The sequence below is a fragment of the Globicephala melas genome, chromosome 4, assembly GCF_963455315.2.
Source record: "Globicephala melas chromosome 4, mGloMel1.2, whole genome shotgun sequence".
NCBI classification, from domain to species: Eukaryota; Metazoa; Chordata; class Mammalia; order Artiodactyla; family Delphinidae; genus Globicephala; species Globicephala melas.
This window is the reverse complement of record NC_083317.1, coordinates 1784256-1789000: the sequence shown is the minus strand read 5'-3', so window position 1 is coordinate 1789000 and position 4745 is coordinate 1784256.

Below are 4745 nucleotides of genomic sequence, written 5' to 3'. Positions count from 1 at the left end.
GCAGGGCCTCTGGAGCCTTCTAAAGAGGGTGGGCGGGCTGGTGGTTGGTAGCCCCCCACCTGCACACATGGGTCTGGGGGCCTCCTCTGGGCTCTGGGCTGAGCCCGGTCTCAGGGACACGGGCCCTCTGGGGCCGCACCCTCATCCCAGGACCAGCAGCCCCTGTCCATGTGATGAGCTGAGCCCCTCCATCCTGCGGGGTGACCTGGGGCAGGCGGCTGAGGGCAGGCGGCCCTCGCTCCGCAGTGGCGCCGGCGCCAGGGCCCTCGGGAGCACGAACTGGATGCTGACCTCGTGGTCTGTGCTTTGCAGGTCCCCGCCACCCCTGCACAGGTTGTCCATCCACGTGTGTTCCCACTGCAGTCACCTGGCCCTTCATCCAGGGCTGCTCTGCCTGCACTCCTGCCCTTGGCACCCTTAGAGGTCAGGACGAGGTTCTGGGACCCAGGAGGTTTTGTGGGGAGGCCCACAGGCCAAGTTGGGGGTCCCCGGGTGGGCGGGGGTCTCCCTGTCGGGCCCAGGCTGGGGCCCAGCGTCTCAGGCTGCCTTCGTGTGCCCACAGACCCCGGCAGGGAGCCTCGGTGACTCCTGGGCACCGCAGGCCTGGCTGGGCTGACCTGTGCTGGGGGCCCACGCCAGCCTCACTGTGTTGCCGAGAGCCTGGGGGCTCCTGGGTGCCCATTTCTGGAGCTGGGGCCCCTCCGGTCTGCTTTGCCAGCCCTGGGGCAGGCCAAGGGGGGACAGTCCCCTAGCGGTCTGAGCCTCTGTCTCAAAAGACCAGGGGCAAGTTTCCAGGGCCCAGAAACCTGAGTGTGCATGTGTGCGTGTGTGCGTGTGTGCATATGTGAGCGTGCCTGTGTGTGTGTGTGTGCACGTGCACACCTATGTGCCTACATGTACGTGTGCGTATGCGCCTATACACGAGCGGGAGGCTGGAGCTCAGGGGTGGCGTCTCCCTTGGGGGTGACCCTGGCTGGTGGCAGCCGTGTCCCCTCTGTCCTCACCACACGCCAGCCCCAGCCAGGATGCCACGCTGACCCAGGCACTGCCCAGTGCCAGCCTCGCCCTCGCCTGGCTCCGCTTGAGCCCTGTGGTGCTGGGGCCAGGCCCTCCCAGGGTGCCCAATGCCCAGCCTGGGGAAGGCGGGAGGAGCACTGGAAGGCTGCTTTTCCAGGGTTTCCGGGTTGGTTTGGCTGAAATGTGCATTGTTTGCGGATGCCTCAGCAGCCGTGAAGGACCTGGCCCCGTGCTGGCCTCCGACGCGCCCTCCAGGGCTGCCGCCTGCCTTCCGGGCACTCAGCCCTCCCCAGGGCGTCCCACGCGGGGCACACAGGAGGCTGCCTGCCAGGCTGGAAGGACGTCTGCGGCGCCACCGGCCGCCTGTCCAGCAGCTGGGAGGCCCAGGCAGAGGCTGCGGCAGCTGCAGAAGGGCCAAGGTGTCCGGGCCCAGTCCCTGCCCTGCTTCTCCCTCCCTGTCGCCCCCCTTCCTCTTCTCAGCCAGCGCCTGGGCTCCCCAAGCAAGAGGGGGCTCCCCGTTCGGCCGGGTTTGGTCTCAGCTGGATCTCGGCCCTTCTGAGCTGCCTGTTGGTAGAATCCCAGTGGCAGCAGGAGGGTGTCCGCTGCCCCTAGTCTCTGAGCTCAGGGAGGGAAGGCCCATGGCCTCCTTATCCCTGATCCGGGGATGCCTGGAGCGGGGTGAGGTGGGGCGCCGAGGTCACCGGATTAGAGCAGGCCCACCAGGACACTGCCTTCTGTTAACTCAGAGTCACCTGATTAGGGGCCTTAACTGCAGCTGTGCAGCCCCTGCACCTTGGCCATATATCCATCACGTTCACGACTGGCCCCCCATTTGGGGGTGAGGATCTGGTAGGGTGTACACGCCAGGGGACTGGGACCTGGGGCCACCTCAGAATCCTGCCTCCCGCCACAGACAACAAGACTGGGCCTCAACTGCAGGAAAGCATGTGTGCAACAGTTTCTCAGAACGGGATGGGGGTGGGGTGTGAGGCCAAGGGCGCGTTTCAGGGGACATGGCTGGGGAAGGAAGGTGCTGCAGGCCCAGGAACGGGGTGAGCCAGGGACCGGGCATCACTCTCGAGCTCCCTGAGACCAGGACAGGGCTCTGGGAGGGGCCGGGTGGGGTCTGCTGCGCACTGGGGTGTGGTCTGGAGAGCAGGGGTGATGACCCCCCTGCCTTGGGAAGCAGCCGGATCCCCATGATTCCTGCAACCCCCCCTCAGCCCCACTGGTCTAGGGCCACCCGACTGAGCAGGCTGGGGAGGGCTTGAACCCTGAGCCCCTCTCAACCCTAGCAGCACCCCCGAGGCCCAGGACGGTCCTGGAGGGCAGCTCCCCCGAGGCCATGGCCCCCTCCCTGAGCCTGGTGCCCACCGGGGAGGATGCCAGGCAGCCTCTGGGATGCAGGTGACCACAAACGCATCGTTTTTCTGTCTCAGCGTTCTTGCATTCTGTCTCGCTAGGCGGAGACTATAATTTTAGGCCCTGGCAAACACTGCAATTCCTGCGAGCTTTCCGGGGAACACAGCCCACGAGTCAGCCTTGCGGAGGTGATGGAACTTTGAGAGCGTCCACCAAAGTAGACGCTTGTGCAGCAGGTTCAGCTAGAGCCCTGCTCCGTAATTCTGCCGGTGGCAGGGCTCGGCACGTGCTGGAGAGCATCGAAGACCACCCCAGAGGCTCCTGCGCAGGTGCACTCACGACAGGACTGTGGGAGGGGCCTCCCCTGAGGGCCTAAATGCAGGGGGGTGGGGGAGGCCCTCGGACACTGTCCCAGACCCTGGACAGTCCGGCCAGGGGACATCAAGGCAACATGCAGTGTGTTTGTCTCAGTCTGATGGTTGAGTCGGGCCGCTCACCTGTCAGGGCTGCTCACCTGTCAGAGTGCTCACCTGGTGAGGTGCTCACCTGTCAGCAGTCCCGCCCATTGGGCACGTGGGGACGGTACAGTGACACCGCACTGGCTTGCCTACTTGTCATCCTGAGGAAGGGTTTACGCAGGTGCTACACCCCTGGCCTGGCTAAGGTTCATAAGTTTGTCTCTTCCAGCCCTGCCCTGCCCACCAGTCCCTGCAGAGGGGGCAGGGCACGTGTCAGGCCCCTCAGACGAGCTGTGGCCACCCCCCTCCCTCATGTGAGGCTGTGACGGGCAGCTGTGCCCTTTACGTAGAAATAGCAAAAAGTGACAGCCCTGCAAGAGGAGAAAGACGCCGACTTCCCAGGGACGAGGCCCCGTGTTGAACAGGGATGAAGACACTCAGGTCGGCGACAGCAGGACACAGACCAAGCTCGGGCTCCTGCGTGCCCACACCGTCCTGGCTGGCTGAGCGGCCGCAGGAGCGCAGGGCAGGCACAGCTCGTACTGGCGGCGCTGCTGGCCTCACTCAGCCAGGCCACTGTTCGCATCCACTCCTAGCCGGGCCAGCGCTCTTCCTCGGCCCGAGAAGATCCAATGCTCGCCACGGTGGCATCCCGCTCGGCGTCCCCAGGTGCTCCCACACCCTGGCGGGGCGTCTCAGGACCACAGGCTCCCCAGGAAGACAACGGAGCCCGTGTCCATTCACAGCGCCCTGGAGAACCACTGTCCTCAGGGGATGCTGGCAGCCAGGACCCCTTGTTTCTTGTCTAATTTCCCAACTGGTTTGACGGGGGCCCCGTGAGCATCCCAGAGGCCCCACGAACGCTTCCCGGAGGACATGACCAACAGAGGGAAGCCCCAGTGTCCTCCTGCAAACAGGGCAGCCCTGGGCTCAAGGACAGGGCGGGTAAGCGGCCCCTGCAAGGCTCCTCTCCACTCCCGCTCCTCCTGAAACTTGCCCCCAGTCAGCACGATCAGAGGGCGCCCCCACTGTGTCCTCCCCAGAACTCGGGGCTCACCTCCTGACCCACTGCGGGGTCGGGGGAGCAGGCTGAGGGAGGTGTCTGCAGCTCAGCAAACGGGGGGGCGCTCGGGGTCCCCACCCACCCAGCGGCCGGGAGACGGGGTGTCGCCTCCACGTGGGAGGCTCTGGCTGCGCTGCAGCCTGGCCCAGCGCCCCACGTCAGGTCAGGACCCAGATCTCGGCCTGTCCTGCCACGAGTGTTGGACGCTGCGTGCAGCACAGGGGCTGCTGGCGCAGGTGACCCAGTGGTGGGGTCCGAGATGCAGAGTGACCGCCCTCGTTCCTGGGCAGCAGCTCCGTGGGGAGCACACAGTGCGTCTGGCCCACCTCTGGCTGCACTGACCAGCGTTTCAGACGAGCGATGTGTCCTCTTGGGTCTCAGCCCTTTCCTCCTTAAACGGGGGCCAACAGGACAAACACACAGGCCGTAATGCCAGCACCTGCTTTGCTCCGAAACCCCACCTTCAGGGTTACCTGGGGCGAAGTTCAGAGCTGGGACTATGACGTGCCCAGAAAGACCGGCGGCCTGGGATCCAGGCCAGGGGTGGACGCGCTTCGTCCTCGGTCCAGATCGAGGGCTTCAGACGGGCACCGAGGAAGCAGGTGGCCGGGAGTGGGAGCCGGTGAGCTGACAGGAGGCTCTGACTAGGGGGTGGCGAAGGTGGGATGCGGGGGGAGCTGAAGAGTCAAGGGGCTGAGGCGGGCAGCTCACCCCGACCGGGGTCTGAGTCGAGGGTCCCTGACTTAGGCGAACCAGATCGTGGGGCAGGGGAAGTGGGTGTGAGCCGTGCCTCGCGGGTGAGGAGAGGGAGGGTGTTAATGCAACATGAGCACACACAGCTTGTT